The sequence below is a fragment of the Portunus trituberculatus genome, chromosome 16 (genome assembly GCF_017591435.1).
Source record: "Portunus trituberculatus isolate SZX2019 chromosome 16, ASM1759143v1, whole genome shotgun sequence".
NCBI classification, from domain to species: Eukaryota; Metazoa; Arthropoda; class Malacostraca; order Decapoda; family Portunidae; genus Portunus; species Portunus trituberculatus.
Genome location: NC_059270.1, coordinates 4262860 through 4281995, shown reverse-complemented (window position 1 = coordinate 4281995; position 19136 = coordinate 4262860). Strand labels below are relative to the sequence as shown.

The window sequence follows — 19136 nt, the reverse complement described above, 5'->3', positions numbered from 1 at the left end:
TAAAGGAAAGATGAGTCAAATAGAAGTGAAAGGATTAGTTTTAGACAGGTTGTGCTTACTGTTTAGTGATAGTCGCCAAATGAACAAAGAACCGAACACAAAACATTTCTATTAATATTTCTTTTATGTACGTGGAAAAGAAAAAGAAAAAAATAAGACACAAATACGCGACTAAGGTGCCAATCTCTAAAGAAAAAAAGGCAAGCGAGTTATGAGTTATTAAAGATGAGAGAACAAGTGTCGTGAGATTATTGTAACATGTAGGGAAATAAGGAGAATCAACAGGAATAGTGCACACCTACAGTAACATCCACCTGCCATCCCTATCCACGTATTTATGTAACATTGCTGAGTCCACTCCAGTCATCTACCACTCTATTTGAGAGCTACAAAGTAAGTCATTCCTGCTTTTTGTACAGCTCTCACTTCATCTTTTTAGAGAGCCAGGACTCAAGTGGGCCTTTTTTTTAATCTCTTATTTGTTTTTGCCGTTGGCTGGCGCTCTTCCCTACATAAAAAAGAAAAATCAAACTTGAAAGGCGTTCCTTCTACCCATATCCTGATTTCTAGCCCTGCACCACCATTCTTACGTCCTTGTGTCAGTTAATACAAGTTACAATCCAGCGCCTTCAGCCAGACATTGAATGCACGGAATACACCGCCAGATACGTATCACTGAGCACTCTCCCTTCCATTTGCAGTTTTCAGGGAGTAATCAACCTTACGAGTGTTCAGGTGTGCAGAGACATTGCGGTATTGACAACAAAGGCGTCTCGTGTCTCCTCAGGGGTTTGCGTATCAAGCAAGAGCAGAAAAAGAGAGAAATTAATCAGGTTAATAGTATTGAAACATCTAGAAAAGTCATCCTTACCTTCATTTTATCGAAATTTTTGCAACTCACACAGAGCTTGAGGAAAATAAAAGTCCCGCATGAATTATTGTAATAGAAAACGGGTCTGGAGACTTTGAGACCCCGAACGTTTTCGAATCTCCAAGCAGAAAGATGATTGATCACCGTAAACAGTTCATATCGATGTTAAATGTTATTAATGTTTAGCAATACATGTGGGAACAGTGTCAGCATTAAGGTGTCATAGAGAGTTATGGTGAATGAATAAAACTGCCGCGCCATCTACTGCGTATATTATCAGGAAAGAGTCGAAGCTCCGAAGTGAACCTAGAGGGACGCCAAGCCAGTGTGAGAACTGTGGGAAGGAAACAGGCTTAGAGAAGATCCGGAGTCACGAGTGTTGTTTATAGTGTTTATAGTGATTAGTGCTTCATTTCTGCCCTCCACCATATTAGTAAAGGAAAACCGAACAGCGTTGTGTGATATGGCAAGCTACAGAGAATAAGAGAGTGTGAAAAGACGTGAGGTGGTGTTGCTGGATACTGACTAAGACTAAGACTGTGTGATCTGACAAGCTACAGAGAATAAGTGAGTATGGAAAGACGTGAGTTGGTGTTGATGGATGATATTGATTAGTAATAATTGTCACCCATTAATAGCCATGATGGTTAAAGCAATAGTTGTGCTGTGTTGTTTAAGACTGCCCTCATAGGAACATGGGATATATGTTTAATGACGACCCATCACAGTGCTGGCTGGGCGTACTGAGACGATATCCACGCAGGAGTCGTACAAATAGTGGTAGTAAGTCGTTCTATCAAGAGACACTCATCTCTCAAACCAACTAACCGAAGGGACGAGGCCTGGCCAGGGACTGAAGTTTCTGAGGAGACATTGAGCTGAAGCAATGTAAGTGACTGTCCTTTTTGTAGATAGTTGTGTAAAGGCCTGTCTACACGAGCGGGCCTGATCGGCGGGCTTGCCCGTTAACGGGCATATTTGACGGGCAAACGATCAAATTGCCCGAAAGCCCGCCGAGCGAAATCACTGAGCTGGTGCCCGGTAGCTGGAGTTTCTAGCCCTCCAGACGCAAAATAATATCGTGAACCCACAGCGGGCCCACATCCCACGGCATAGTAGCACTTTGTATTTCATGAAGTATTGTTGCAGTGCTTCCAAACATACTTCTTTTCTTTAACCAATCTTTACACCATATCCTTTTCTTCTTTTTCTTCTTGAGACACAAAGCTATTATCATAGAGCACAAAATCTTTTTCTTGACAATGCTAAGCACCATGGTTCTTGTTCCGCACTCCACCCGCTACTGGCAACATCGTCGGGCAGGCCCGGTCACCGGTGTAGCAGTTGCAAGTGAAGTCCCGGGTAGAAGTGAAGTCTTTTTTCAAACATTATTAGTCTAATACAGAGCAGAATGGCTGTGAATACATATGCGGGCTGCCGAACATGATGATATTAATGAAAAGAGTAAGGAGAAGAAACTAAGGAGATGCGAATATAAGCAATAATAACTCACTAAGATCGAGTGCTGGAAATAAATAAATAAAAAAAATATATATATATATATATATATATATATATATATATATATATATATATATATATATATATATATTAGTAGCAACATGTTAGGTTGAGCCAAGGCCCCCGAGGGTAAAAAACACAGGGACCTCGGCCAGAGGGTGAAAAGGTCTCTGACATGGGCAAAACCAATGGAAACTTTGGAATATTCATAATTTCAGCTGCATTACTTCGATTATAATATCATTATATTATATTATTACTTGATAGCTAACTAGCTAGGTCTGTAATGTACGTAGGCCTATATAGTGTTTCATGAGAAGCCGTTATTAATTACTTCACAAAGGTAGTATATTTAGTTTAATAAAGGCAATTAATTTCAAATAATTAACTTATTTAAAAGTTCAGACCGAAACAGACATATTTGGAGAACTGCGGTCACAACAATTCATTCCCTTCGAAGGCGTGGGGTAAACTGAAGCTTAAGTCTGGCAGCTGCCGCGAGGAGTACTTCACTTCTACCCGGGACTTCACTTGTAACTGCTACACCGGCTGTTCATCACTTCGGTCGTGTGGACAACATTCACGGGCAGAACCCGCCGAGCAGGCCCGCTCGTGTAGACAGGCCTTAAGGATGGCCGCTGCTGCGTCTATAGCAATGCGTGTATAAGGAGTGGCGATACGGTAATGTATTTTAGTCTTATTGTTTATTTGTCTATTCATTAGAATCTACCATATATCAAGAGAATCACTTGGAAAAATATTTCTTTATAGCATAGGAAATAAAATTTTACGCGGTGAAGCAAAAGTACTTAATTTACATGGTTTCAATAATTGTTTTCAAAGGAAATGACAGTGCTCGTCATAGCGGTGCAGCAATCAAAGTGTTTCCAGTCTTTTCTTAATACCAGACTGAACCTGAATATTAGAAGAATAACCTGAAGCACTGCAGCAGACAAGGCCACAGAAATGGAATATTTCTGCTTCATCTTATCTTTTCTCAGCACCTGATCAGAGTGACTTGCCTTGTCACTCAGGCGTCACCTGAACCAGTGCAGCAGGCGGGCCGAGAGTGTGGCGCGGGAGGCGCCGAGTGACTGTCATGTTTCTCAGCTGAAAACGCAAAGGTCAGAGGTTGTATTCATCATTAAGTCATGACATGTGTCATAACTATGGCAGATGCGTATCACAACTTAAAAGATCCATAATATGTCGTATGATACAAGTTATAACAAGCGAAACCGTACGCCATAACTGTCGGCTACATCCAGCGCTTACTTGATTTCAAATACATGGCAGAAGTTTTTATTAACCACTAATTTTTAGCCTCCATAAATATTTTGTTCATCAGGATAAGAGACACAGTAAGATGGAAATTCAGTCTTTTAAATGCGGTGAATGTGATCCCGTAGAAGCGCCTCAATGTAAACAAAGGTGGCAAGGAGGTTCTCTTGACGATCACAAGACCATCACTACTCCACACTTGTAGTTTCCGTGTATCTTTTCCCGGCAGCAAGGTTTCCAAGTGTTCGGATCACCTTAATTTCTGGAGTAAGTGGATTTTTCCTTTCTGTGTCACTAAGCTTTCCTCACTAGATTGATGAAGGAGAATACCCGCACGGTCTAAACAGTATCCTGATGAACTCTTGTGTCACTTGGTCCATTCATTACGTCCTTTTTCTTAAACATTTCCTGAGCTGGAGAGCTTGAGATGTTGTGTCTGTGTCATTACCCACAGACAGTTTATGACAAGAATGCATCGTTTTGCCCTTGCTATGGCACGTTTTATAGCTAACTGCATGCCTTCTCTCCTCCTGCGGCCTTCGTGCACAAGGCTGTCTTCTCATCCCTATTCTGTCCAAACTTTCTAATGCAAGATTTAATCAGTACTCTGTCTTTCATAACTTTCTCTGGTAAACTATGGAACTCCCTGCCTGGTTCTATATTTCCATCTGTCCCAGACATTTGGCTAATTATGCTCCAATGTTTAAAGGAACTGGTATTCCAAAAGTTTTTTTTCTTCTGTTGCCCTTGGCCAGCTTCCCCTCTTGCATAAAAAGAGACTCGTTACGATCGCTTTGTGAATTCCTCTGATGTAAATAGACGTATCATGGTAGGTAACACGCCTGTGAGGGATTAACAAGTTCTAACCCACGACAAAATCATAGCAACAGCATGCAGTGTGCGTAAGGAAGCTTTACAACAACACGGTGCCGCTTTAACACGACCACCGTGACACCTGACGTGTGGTTACTCAGCCTCATTAACCCTTTACCTGGTAATGACATTGGATGGACGTCAGTAATACGGTGAAATTTTACCAAGCAAATTTCGTACTTTTTACCGTATAATGGTGATGGTAATAATGATGGTGGTAATAAGAATAATAATAATGATAGTAGTAGTGATAATAACAACGATACTAACAACGGGAAATAAAACTTTACTAAACAGTCATTCACCATTATTCTAAGTTTTGCCTTCCCATACTGATAATAATAATAACGATACTAACAACAACAACAACAACAACGGGAAATAAAAACTTTACTAAACAATCATTCACAATTGCTCAAAGTTTTATCTTCCCCAAAATATAATCCAACTCTGCACAAGACCATTTCAGAAGAAGCCACAACTGTCATACCAGTAAACAATCCCTCCTGTCCGTAGAACCGTGCACGTACCTTCCCAGAGATGCGTATTAGGTACTTGTATGGATGAAAACCTTAGCACTGACTCTCCCGCGTTTTCACCTCGAGTGCTCTCCCGCGTTTTCACCTCGAAGAGAAGAAAACCTACAATGCGGGACAAATCTATGACAGTGACTATGGCAGGAAATACTTAGAATATACGGTTTGTTTAGATAGCACGCAGCTGATTTACGTGGAGAGATAAAAAAAAAGGAAGAAAGAGATAAAACTGATAAAGGCAAAGAAAAATGCAAAATGGAAAAGAGACATAAAAAGATTAATAAAGAAAGAAAATGCAAGATGGAAATAAACAAAACGAAAGGACTGATAAAGAAGGACGAAGAAAATGCAGGAAGGAAAAGAAACATGGAAAGATTAATAAAGCATAAGAGAAAATGCAAGAAGGAAGAGACAAGACGAAAGCATTGAACAAAGATAAAGAAGAAAGGAAGGAAGTTTTAGGATAATCAAAAGGAAGGCGAAAAAGCTGGAAAGGGGAGAGAGAAAAACACTAAACCAATAACAAAAATGGAAAGAATGATGAAAGCGGGGAAAGGAAGGACAAGAATGGCAAGAAATTAACATAAAGCATTGAAGAAAGAAAGGATGAGGAAGAGGAAGAAAACAGAACGAGAGAATAAGAGAAAAATAAAGGGGAGAGAGAGTTAAAAGAAAAGGAAGTAAAGAAAGAAGGAATAAAACAAAAATGGAAAAGCAAGAATAATGGAGACGGAAGATGATAGATATGAAAGAGAGTTAACGGGAAAGAAAGAAAGGAAATAAAACATTCGAGGAAAGGGAAAATAAGGAAATAAAACAGAAATTCTACGTGGGAAAGGGAACATAAAGCCACATTAGGCTCATCTACCAGGACGTGCACTCCTCATAACACTCCTCCCACGGTGTCCTTTCAAAAACAATTCCCTTTGGCCCTTTATGGCACTCCACAAAATTCTTCCTTCCACCTATCAAGACATTCCATATTCTTAATCCTTCCATCTACCACATTTACTCCATTCACTCTTCAAAATCGTCCACAAAATTACTCTACAAAAATTACTCCACAATCTTTCATTCTACCTATCAAGACATTCCACGTTTTTTAACACTATCTACCAAGACACTCCATAATTACTCCATTTACTCTTCAAAATCGTCAACATCATTAGTCCTTCCACTTATTAAAGCTCCTCATAATTTCCTTCCTTCCTTCCTTCCATTTAATCAAAGCATTCCACATTTTTTTAACCCTTCTTACCAAAGCACTCCAAATTTTTAACCCTTCCATCTATCGAGACACTCCACAATCAGTCCGTTTACTCCTCAAAATCAACAAAATTTAGTCTTTCCACTATTAAAAACTCCACAACATCTCTTTCATTCCATATATCAAAGCATTCCACATTTTTAACCCATCTATCGAGACACTCCACAATTAGTCCATTTATCCCTCAAAATCAACAAAATTTAGTCTTTCCACTATTAAAATACTCCACGACATCTTCCATTCCACTATCAAAATCCACAACATTAATCATTCCACAGGTCAAATAATTCCACAATATTTATCCTTCCATCTATTAAAAAAACTCACAAATCAACCATTCCACTTATCAAAACAGTCCACAATATTAGTCATTCCACTCTTCAGAACACTCCACATTGTCCTTACACCTGTCAGACTTATTGTGGGAGAGAAGGAGGGAGAAGGAGAAGGTTGAAATAAAGATAAGAAAGAAAAAGTAAGACAAGGAAAAAGATGAGTAGAAACAAGAGAAGTAGGATGAACACACTGGATAAAAAAAAAAGTGTTTTTAACGTAACACCTTCAATTGTTTGGTAAGGTGAGTGATGCAAGCAACGTCCCCTACCTACCCACCCTCCTCCAGCACCAGTGAGCTTGTGTGGCACCGTACAACAATTTCAAGATCGTGTTGATGGAATGGTGAGAGAAAAAGAAAAGCAACTTGTACCGAAATGAATAAGCCAATGGAAACACGGGTATTGGAGGAAAAAGGAAGAAAAATGTGATTACAACAGCAATTTTGAAATAGTATCTGTGAAATGAAAAAAAAGGACTGGAAAAGTTAAAATTCTCCTACCAGAATTAATAAACTAAAACACGCAGGTAGACTAAATGAAATAGTAAAAAAGAGAAAAAAGTTGATTGCAGGAGTTTCGAGTCGTATCGTGTCCATTAAATAAAAGAATAAAAAGGGAACGTACTGAAATTGATAAACTTAAACAAATGAGAAATAAAGTAGTGAATAGAGTAAACACACACACACACACACCTGAACCAAAAAATAAACACACACACACACACACACACACCAGAAAATTAACGCGCGCACACACACACACATTTGTTGTATTGCTTCACTGGACGACATAGGTGATTCAGATGGCAGGGAAAGATCCAACACTCTCATTGGTGCTGTGGTGATCCTTTGCTGACAGTGAGAGGGTGTGTAATTATTTTTTCTTCCTCATTTCTTTCTTTTGCACGGACATGCCGAGGTACGAGACGGAACAGGAGACGTCAGAGGCTACAAAACTATCTGTGGAGAGGAATAAGTATCAAAATTTCATATAATTCAGAGAGAAATCTAGTAGTGAGAGTAAAGAAAGTGTCATATGCCGTCACTAAAACACGATACAAATCTTTAGTACATGTATCAAAGGAGGTGAATTATGTCTTTCCTGAGCTACAAAACTATCGACTGGAATACGTATCAAAGTTTCATATAATTCAAGAGAAATCTAGTAATGAAAGTTAAGTGTCATGCCTTCACTAAATAAGCATGATACAGAACTATTTGATACCTTTTAGTATAATAAGTATCAAAGGAGGTGAATTTCGTCTTTCCTAAGCTACAAAACTATCTGTAGTCCAATAAGTTTCAAAATTTCCTGTAATTACAGAAAAAAAAACCTTTGTGGAAGTTAGTAGTGTCATGCCTTTACTAATTAAACACGGTACAAAATTATTTAATACCTTTACTACAATAAGTATCAAAGTTTCATATAATTAGAGAGAAATCTAATAGCGCTAGAATTATTAAAGTATCATATGCTTTACTATCTTAACGCGACCTAACAACGCTACGAAACTATTTGCGTATTTTTAGTACAATAAGCATCAAAGTTGCATGTAATTACAGAAAGATATCTAGTAGTGTTAAACTTAATAAAGTGTCATATGCCGTTAACACAATCACGACGTAACTAACATACAAAACTATTCAAATATCTTTTAGTATCATAAGTGTTACGTTCACCGGTTAAATGGGTAAGATTGGCATCGGGAAGCCGGTGAACAATAAAAAAAACACTGCAGGTTCAACTGGTGAGGATATGCAAAGGGGCACTACAGCAACTTTTTAATAACCCAATAACAAAACATGAAACTGACATACACATATAGATATAACACAAATATAACAAAGAACCCAACTTAACAATACCTAACAATAATACTACTCCTATATGGAAGCAATGTGGAAAAAACGGGACGAGGGGAAGTGATACTTATGAGGTGGCGAAGTGCTGGGTGATGTGGATCCCACGGTATTCCAAGAGACTTTGTGTTCACTGGTTGAGGCCATGACCTCGACTGACTTAAAAGCTCAGGGAGCTCGCTTAACACTTCCGCTTGAGTCGAATGGGGCCGCGTGAATCCAACTTCGGGACAGTAGCGGGCTTCATGAGACGGTGACGTAGAGGGTTCATGAAACGGTGACGTGGAGGATAGGTGGAAAGGTGGCGAACGAGGTAGCAAGCGGAGGAGGTGATGGTAGTGGAGTATGTTACGGGCGGGCCGTAACATAAGTATCAAAATTACAAATGATTACAGAAGGAAATCTTGTTTTAAAAGAGTTGAAAAAAAGTCATATGTCAAACTAAGCTACGAAACTATTTAAGTATCTTTTAGTACAATAAGTATCAAAGTTTCATGGTATTACTGAAAAGGAATCTCATAGTGTAATAGTTAATAACGTGCCATATGCCTTCACCAACTTAACGCGACTTAACTAAGATACAAAACTATTTAATTATCTTTTAGTACAATAAGTATTAAAGTTGCATGTAATTATAGAAAAGGAATCTAATAGTGTAAGAGTTAATAACGTGTCATATGCTTTCACTAACACAACACAACGTGACTCAACTAATGAAGGAAACAATCCGGCATTTCTATCACGTGTGTGGGTGTGACTGCCTCAATATTGCCAGCATCAACTTCCTACCTACATACCTTCCTTCCTTTCCAATCACTTATAAATCTCTTATCAGCGAACGTTGCCCTGTCCGATCCTGCTTTTACTAATCCACCAGCTGATCAGTCTTACCTTTGAAAATTGCGAGAGATGGAGAATGTAATAAAAAGTGAAAGAAAAAGAGATATAAAGTCTTAACCAGTAGCTGCTCTCTCGTCACTTTCCCTGGTAAACTCTGGAACTCTCGACCTGTTTCTGTTTTATATCCTTCCTTTGACTTCAACTATCAGAGCTTTTCAGGAAGGAGCATAAAAACATCAAAGGAATTCAATTGTCTTTCTTTTGTAATCACTTCACTTTGACTTGATTTGAGGGGATGACCTAGCAGACTTTATTTATTAACCATTCGATGTGTCTTCTATTTCCGTCACACGTATGAACTAAGAATCATGTAGTCAATAAGTCTGTCAGTCAGTCAGTCAGTCAGTCAGCCAGTTAGTTAATCAATAGTTTCAGATTTAACTCCTTCAGTATTGAGATGCATTTTTACTTTGATTTTTTGTGTATGATTTGCATTAAGAAGGGTCTGTGGAGGTCAAAAGATTAATGTCCAGAGTCTTTACTATTCTAATCCCAACATACGTTTCTGAAGCAGTATGAAATTGCCGAATAGTAACCAGAATGAATATGGAAACGTCTTGGTACTGAAGAAATTAATAGTTTGCATTTTATCTCTAGACAAATACGTGCAGTCTTTTCAATGTCTGAGTGTGAATATGAAAGAAAAGTTAATTCACACGAGATAATTGTAGAAAATGAGGTGGTTATAAACGAAAATGTGTGTAAAAACTTTTCTCGTTTGCATTGTGTGTGTGTGTGTGTGTGTGTGTGTGTGTGTGTGTGTGTGTGTGTGTGTGTTGTAGGGATATTACTAGTCAGGATTGTTTTGTCTCCTGTAGATAGATAAGAACAATACACGTGTTGACTGTCTTCTGAACCTTACTTGAAGCCCCGTGATACTAACAGCCTTATCAACACACGCGGATACTTATATAGGGCTCTGCGAAAACCCACCTACACGTGTATGTGCGTGTGTCCCTCCCTAACTAATAGAATAACGCTCTCAAAAAATTAACATCGTATTGCAATTTAGTGAGTTTGCTGCAAATGCAATACCAGAGCGCTGAGTATTGAGGTAAGGCAACCAAACATGACTAAGAGTAATTGATTAAGTATATAGTCATCCATGATAGTCGTTGTTTTAAGCTATAAAGAAAAGAAATAATAGTGACGAAATATTATCCATGAAAAGATAGGACAAAGAATTAATTGAACCCTTAACCTCTTCAGTACTGGGTCACATTTTTTACTTTGAGATTTGTGTACGATTAGACCATTTTATTGACATTAGGAAGGGTCTATTTAGATCAGAAGATAATGGTCACATTTTTCACTATTTTAATCCCCACATAAGTTTCTAAACCTGTATGAAATATAGTAGTAAGCAGAATGAATGTGCAAACGCGTCATGGTACTGAAGGACTTAAAACAGGCAGAGAATAGAAAAGAATACGAAAAAGACACCAAAACGCCACTTAACTTCGATAAAACTGGCACCTGACCACTTAAAACTTATCCCTACCATCTTAACCCATGAATTTATCCAACCACATCATGACACGACGCAATGTCTGACCACTTACCCCGTTTCTGCTAAGTTTGTTCCTCTCGTCTGAAACTCTTTTGGCGAATCAGTTTTTTTTTTTTCCCGCCATCTCCTTAAATCTGATTTCGTCTCGTCTAGAACCGTTCACTTGAGATGTAACTTGAGTTTTGCATAGACGAACATCAATTGAAGTCCTGAGGGAGTGAAAAGTCTTGCCATTTATAATCATGAAGAGAAAAATATTGTAAAGACGAAGGAGGAGGAGGAAGAGGAGGAGGAGGACGAAGAGTGAGGAAAAAGAAGAGGATGAGAAGGAGAAGGAGGAGGAGAAGCGAGGAAGAAGAAGAGGATTAGAAGGAGAAAAAGGGAAACAGAGAGAAAATGAACTTGTAATGTATATACGTGTGTGTCTGTGTGTGTGTGTGTGTGTGTGTGTGTGTGTGTGTGTGTGTGTGTGTGTGTAAATACAAGTGACAGTCTAAAAAGCAACACTCGAGTCCATCTTTAGGAAACGAAATTATAACTACAAGAGCTAATTGATAAAAAAAAAAAGTTGTAATTAAGTGTCACGATTAAAAAAATGGCCATGTTGATCTGTGTGAAGTGGTGGGGGTGGATGGAAGGGATGGGAAGGGGAGAGTGGGGGAGGAGGTCATTCAGTCTGCGTGACGCCATTTGATTAATTTGTAGATTGGGTGGCGCGTCATTACTTGGTTGACTGATTAAATGAATGATTGAATTTTTAGCGCCGCCACAGCACAGCACACCAATGCACGAGATCACGATGGCGTTGCATTGTTTTATTCAAAGACCTCAGAACACTATTAACCAAATTTACCCTTCAAATTCTTATCCTTTTCCTTTATATATAACCCTTTTACATTACACCTGTACCATTTCTTATTCAAATTTTTAGTGTCATAGTTACAAAACTCTCGTAAAAGCCACTCTTTCCATCTCCCTTTCTCCCTTTACGTAGTCTTCAATGCTTGCTACTTTACCTATCCTTCACTACAGTACCTGCCTCCCACGCCCCTCGCTGCTCGCTTGTCCTTGATGCCATTTCAGATAAGGCTTGTTCTACTCCTCGTACGATGCAACTTGTGTAATCTGGAAGTGAGGAATGAGATGACTCGTGTGCGTTCTTGAGTCTTGTGTTCATCAATTGTGGTTTTTTTTTAGTGTGTATTTTCTTGTGTTCCTTGTTGTGTTTAGTTAAGGAGGTGTAGTTTGTGTTGTATGAGGGGAGATATTGTTGGTTTGTCTCGTGTGTGTGTGTGTGTGTGTGTGTGTGTGTGTGTGTGTGTGTGCGCGAGGGGGCTGGGGGGAAAGTCTTGTCTAATAATATTCTTATATAGGATTGAGTGAAGCAGCTTATGTGTCTTCCTTTCATGGCATTGGTTTTATCATATTGTTCTTTCAAAACTGTCAATATAGGTAAGTGTGTGTGTGTGTGTGTGTGTGTGTGTGTGTGTGTGTGTGTGTGTGTGTGTGTGTGTGTGTGTGTGTGTGTGTATCTTTTGTTTGTTCGTGTATAGTTTTTGTTATCATTGTATCTTAAGTTTAGATATGTTGTCTTAATACACAGTGGTCAATAAACTAACTAACTATCTATCTATCTACCAGTCTATCTCTGTCTATCTCTGTCTATTCATTTATCTGTGTCAGTAAGTGCATCTGTCAATCTCCCCAAATCATATCACAGCAAAGTTTCCTTCAGTTGTTTGCACACAGCGATGGCAAGCAATCCTTTACCCCTTCCTCCTCCTCCTCCTCCTCCTCCTCCTCCTCCTCCTCCTCCTCCTCCTCCTCCTCCTCCTCCATCCCCCTTAGTCATGTCTGTGTGTCGGCGTGTTGTGAGGCAAGCAATGTGTCTCCCGGAGGATCTGGAGGGATTTGGGTGAACTTTGCCCACCGATAGGTCGTGACCCCCGCGAGAAGTGATTGGTTCGCGACGGGTGGTAGGGACGTGGGTCTGGGAGGAGGAGGAGGGCGAGAGGGGGAGAGAGGTGAGGAAGGAAGGAAGGAGGCGTCAAGGAGATGGGGGTGAGAGGGTAATGTGCTCTGTGGACTGGAGGAGGAGGAGGAGAAAGAGGAGAAGGCTGTCGAACGTGTGGATGGATGAATATTTGCACACTTTCTTTCTCTCTCTCGCTCCCATGTGTGTGTGTGTGTGTGTGTGTGTGTGTGTGTGTGTGTGTGTGTGTGTGTGTGTGTGTGTGTGTGTGTGTGTGTGTTTAGAAGAGGCTGCTGCGGCCAGTCAGTCTGAAACACGTCCACTGAAAGCGAGGGACTTTGTCGGAGGAGTAGGATCGATCTCGTCGAGGAGGAGGAGGAGGAGGGGAGGCGAGCGAGCCATTAGCCGTTGCTCCGAGGGGCCTCACACCTCCTGCTGTGGCCCCGGCAAGAGAGGGGAGAAGCAGGAGGAACAGCAGGAGGAGGAGGAGGAGGAGAGGATTGGATATCGTGCGGTGGAGGGAGAACACAAAACCGGCACGACTCGACCCCTGACTCTGGGGAGACTTGTGGGGAGAGTGACAGGGAGCGGGAAGACAAGGAGGGGTGGGGCGGCAAGGTTCGGGGTAAGGAATGCTGACCACAGATGTGACAGATATGGCTTTGTAACGACGTTGGAGGCGAGGAATGGCGCATTGAGGAGCAGAATTGATTGACTGACTGACTGACGGAGTGACTGATGGGAGATACGCAAAGAGGGAAAGAATAGGAGTTGATTAGAGCTGTTTGAATAGAAAAGTGAAGGAAAAAGGCACAGAAATCGTAGTTTTGTAGACACTCGAGGTAATAACGATAGTAACTTGAAAAATAAAGGATAGAATTAAAGAAAACTGAACAGTAGAAGTTAAACAAGAAGCGGAATAACACAACAAGAAAGAAGAACAACAACAATAATAACAGTGGCACATTAGACCATTCCTCCGCCACACAGGCCACCCGCTGCTCTCTGGTCGCTCCGTCACTCAGTCTTGTGTGGCCGTTCACTCCCCACCTACTCACCACATAGGGTCTTGAGGCTCCACTGTGGCCGCCGCGGTATTACAGGCTGCTAGGGTTAGAGACTGTTGCTGGTTGTGTCACGCGTGCGAAGAGGCGGTGGAGGAGTGAGTGGTACATTGGATTTGTCGCAGGAATGAGGTTATAATTAGTGTAGGAGTAGTTGTATTCATTCGCCTTGAGGGATACCACCTATGTCTTTTGTTCCTTGTATATACCACTGGATGGTGGAGAAAGACGTGCGGTGTAGTTCATCACACACACACACACACACACACACACACACCAGTAAGAAGACAAATATATACGTGTAATGCCTCAGATCTTAAACCTCCTTCAATACTGGGACACATTTTTACCTTCAAATTTGTTTACGATTAGACCATTTTATTCACATTAAGAAGGGTCTATGGAGGTCAGAAGATTAATGTCTACAGTCTTCACCACTTTAATCTCTTGCATAAGTTTCTGAACCTGTATAAAATCACCAATTAGTAAGCGTCGTAGTATTGAATTGGAAAAACACTAACAAAATTATCTTGAATCTAAGGTCACTGTCAATTGAACTCACTCACAGCACACTTAACGCACACACATTGCTAAGTACTCGTAGATAGCAGCAATGGCCACGGTGTAGAGATGTAGAGGGTTTCATCGCTCTGTCTTGCTGTCAAACCCTTATGCAAACTGACAACTAACGCACTATATCATTTAGGTACAGTCATGGACAACAGTCGATAACAAAAAGTAACACATCTTTCTTATTTATTGCATTGTGTTTAAGTGTATTCCTGCAGTCTGAAATATGATCTCCATGGTATCCAGATGCGAGCTTCTTAGAAATTGGTAACTGATAGATTCCCAGTAAATCAGTAAACTGGGCTTCTCATTGGGATATGAAACCAATAGCAACAACCACAGGTAATACATGGAATCTTTTAACCATCTAGAAGAAAATAGAAGGGATTTTGTTATTTCTACCCAGTGTAAAGATTGTAGGTGCAGCATAGACTATAGAATAAGTAAACATGTTTCGTGATTAATTTTTAAGGAAAGATGTAACAAATAAGTCAAATAGAAACGTGCAAGCAACAATGTTTAAGGCAAGAGCAATATCAACACTAAATAAACGAACAAGTGAACTGAGGTAGAACGAGAAAAAAATATAGTGAAAGCAAAGTTAGCAAGTTGATTTCTGACCGTAAACTTTATTCCCAAGTAATTCCTCATTCCAGCTTTTAATTTAGCCAGCGATAGTTGAAATTATTACAGTCTCAGGAGTAATTATGTGATTCAAGTGGCATTTTAACACGAATTTTCCAGCATCAGTATGAAAGACACGTTCGACAGCCTGATCTATCTTTGTGACATTTAAAGCTTGTAAAAGTACGCGCCCACATCTCACCACACAGGGCTTGTTGCTTCACCCAGTGCCTCCTTAGGCTTCCCTTTACTAGAGAGAGAGAGAGAGAGAGAGAGGCAGAGATCAGTGACTCAAGACTGCCTATATTACAGTCTTATCATTTTTTTCCGACTGTTTAAATGAAGCTTCTGTGTGCTGACAGGTTGTGGTGGTGGTGGTGGTAGTGGTGGTGGTGGTGGTGGTGGTGATATTGGTAGTAGTTGTGGTATTGGCAGTGGTGTTTGTAATGAAGGTGCTCGTAGTGATGATAGTAGTGATAGTGGTAGTCCTGGTGATGATAGTGCTAGCAGTAATGGTGGTGGTGGTCGTGGTCGTGGTTGGTGGTAGTAGGAGTGGAAGTAGTAGTAGTGGTGGTGATGGTGATGGTCGTGATGTTAGTAGCAGGAGTAAGGAGTAGTCGTGGTGATGGTGGTGGAGGCGGCGGCGGCATGAGCGGCAGTGTGAGGCACGTGACGATCGACCTCCAGTGTTAAGGGTGGAGTGTGACCCTCTGCCTTGGTATTTTTAGTGCCGTATTAATAAACCGCCACGGGGTCAGGCTTGTGTGTGTGTGTGTGTGTGTGTGTGTGGTAAGGGAGGGGAGGAAGAAGAAGGGTAATCTCAGCGTCAGTGGTGCGTGACTCTAACACTGCAGAGGAATCGTTTAAAGTAGATGACACACAAGCACACACACACACACACACACACAATATATACATGTAGTCACTCACTCGCACATTGATTTATTTATGTGTGTATGTATTGCCATGTATATCGCCGGTGCGTCGTTCATGCCTGTGCATTGTGTTCCTTTGTGGTCGTGATGTGCAGGTGTGATGGCCAGGTGTTGGTGGGGAAGTGGATCACATTACCTGGTCACGTCACTCAGATTCCTCCTAATGACGCCACTGTGCTCACCTTTACATTTTTAATCCATGCCATTCGCTTCCCGCATATCGAATGTCACGCTCTTCTCATTATCCTCTTTCGCTTCATATGCTTAGTCTGTTGTCTCTGTGTGCTGACTCATCTTATCCCAACCGAAGCTAACCTAACATACTAACCTAATCCTGACTAAATTTAATTATCCTAACCTTATCTAACCTAATTAATGTAGAAAAATTACAGTCAACGCAGCTAATTTTGATCTACCTTACATAACCTAACTTACCTAACCTAACCTGATTAACTTAACCCAACTTAGCCTTACCTTGCCTGACATAATAAGCCAGAAAAAACAATCTGAATTTATGTTAATTAAAGCAACCAAACCAAGCTTAACCTAACCTAACATAACCTTACCTTACCTTGCGTGAATTAACGGAACCAACCTTACTTAACCTTACCTAACCTTACCTTAAGTGAATTAACGCAACCAAACCTAACCATACCTTACCTTAAGTGAATTTACGCAACCGTAACCTAACCTTACCTTACCTTACCTTACCTTACCTAACCTAACCTAACAAAATCTAACCTAATCTAACTTAACAAAACCTAAGCTAACCTGACACAAAACTATCTTCACATAATTTAACTTAGCAACCTAAAATGACCCAAACTTCACCAAACCTAAACAGAAATTTGTGCCATTCATTTTGTTCATCCTTTGTTTACGTATCTCATCACATCACGCTTCTGGAGTAGTTAAGCCAGTCACATTAACTTCTTCAATACCAGGACACTTCTTTACCTTGAGATTTGTGTACAATTAGACGATTTTATTGATAGTAGGAAGGGTCTATGGAGGTTTAGAGATTAATGGCCACAGTCCTCACTATTTTAAACCCTACATGAGTTCCTGAAGCTGTGTAAAATGATCAGATACTATGCAGAATGAATAGAGAAACGCGTCAGAGGTTAATTCAACTTAGCAGAATACAATAGATACAAATAGAAGGATGTATATAGATGACAAAAGTGATTGGATAAGAAGAAGGCTCAAAACTAGTTATCATTTCATTATTTTTTAGTTTTCCCTTTATTTTTCCTTATTTCAATCGCTACAGCTGATGATGACGACGATGAGGAGGAGAATTCAGTGGCTAGGATGTTACTTCTCTCTCAGGACGAGACAAGACAGATTTATTTTATTTATTTATTTTTTTTTTTTTCCTTCTTTTTATCGCTACTGCTGCTGCTGATGATGATGAGAGTCCAGTCGTTATGGTGTTACTGCTCTCTCAGGACAAGAAGGACGAGACAGCCGCCCTTTGTGATGTAAGCGTCTCCATGTTAACTAGTCACATTCCATCCATCGGCGCCGCATTCCTCACTCAGCCAGGCTTGTGGTGTTTATATCCCTTTCTGCCTCTTCTTCTTCTTCTTCTTCTTCTTCTTCTTCTTCTTCTTCTTCTTCTTCTTCTTCTTCTTCTTCTTCTTCTTCTTCTTCTTCTTCTTCTTCTTCTTCTTCTTCTTCTTCTTCTTCTTCTTCTTCTTCTTCTTGTTCTTGTTCTTTTTGTTTCTTGTTCTTCTTCTTCTTCTTCTTCTTTCTTCTTCTTGTTCTTCTTTTGTTTCCTGTTAACTTCTTCTTCTTCTTCTTCTTCTTCTTTTCTTCTTTTTCTTCTTTTGTTTTCTTTTTCTTCTTTTTGTTTTCTTCTTTTCTTCTTCTTCTTTTTTTTTCTTCTTATTCTTATTCTTATTCTTATTCATTTTCACTTTTTCTCCTTCTTTTCTTTTATTCTTTGTTCCTCTTCTGTGTATTATTATTATTATTATTATTATTATTATTATTATTATTATCATCATCATTATTACCATTGTTGTTTTTTGTCTTGTCATTCTTTTTATCATCATCATCGTCTCATTAATCACAAACACCTGCATTCCACCTCGTACATATTTACTTCCACCATTCCTCTATTTCTCCCAATGATATATACTTTACAGCCTCACGCAGCGTAATATTGCGAAAGAACACGTTGATATCGTCATTTCCACATAAGAATGATATATATTCTCTAATATTTCAACCCGCACCACCACAACGTTCGTTTACCGTTATAATGCGCCACTTTGCCCTCCCCTTTCATTTGTTCGCCTTTAGATACACTTTTTCATCGTATTCTGTCGGTGCATCGCTGCTTATGTGGTATCCTCGCCGTTCACGGTTTATGGGCAAAAGCTTACTCGTGTATTTTCTCAGCTTTCATCCATATTACTCATTCATAGTTTGTAATTCGCTCCTTTTGTTTTCAGATTTATGGATTTATTAATTTTTCATTCACGTTATTCATATTTGAGTCATAATTCGTTGTTTTTGCATTAAGGTTCTATGTATTTACTCATCTTTTATTCACTTATTCATTCATAGTAATTCATTGTTTTTTTCCTTCAGGTGTCGTGTATTTACTGACTTTTCTTCCACGTTATTCATTCATTGAGCGAAATTCACTGTTTTTCCCTTCAGGTCTCGTGTATTTGCTCACCTTTCATCTACGTTATTCATATCTAGGCTGCAATGCGCTGCCTTTGCCTTCAGGTCCCATGTATTTACTTAACTCTCATCCACATTGTTCATACTTGGTTCGTAATTCATTGCTTTTGCCTTCAGGTTTATGTATTTACGTATTACATTCATAGTTAGTTTGCAATTCACTGTTTTTGCTTTCAGGTTTCATGCATTTACTTAATTCTCATCCATATTGTTCATATATAGTTCTTAATTCGCTGTTTTGCCTTTAGGTTTTAAGTATTTACTCAAATTTCATCCACGTTATTCGTATTTGGGTCGTATTTAACTATTTTGCCTTCA

At 39.7% G+C, this 19136-nt stretch overlaps 1 long non-coding RNA gene across 1 annotated transcript in view; it reads left to right on the top strand.

Annotated features, from left to right (window-relative positions):
• Positions 1 to 1209: 1209 nt before the first annotated feature.
• The window catches only part of LOC123504559, a 112459-nt gene continuing 94532 nt past the window's right edge, over positions 1210 to 19136 (top strand). The window contains exons 1-2 of the long non-coding RNA XR_006674869.1: positions 1210 to 1438; positions 1600 to 1759. This is a non-coding gene — a long non-coding RNA (uncharacterized LOC123504559). The remainder of the gene's footprint in view (positions 1439 to 1599; positions 1760 to 19136) is intronic.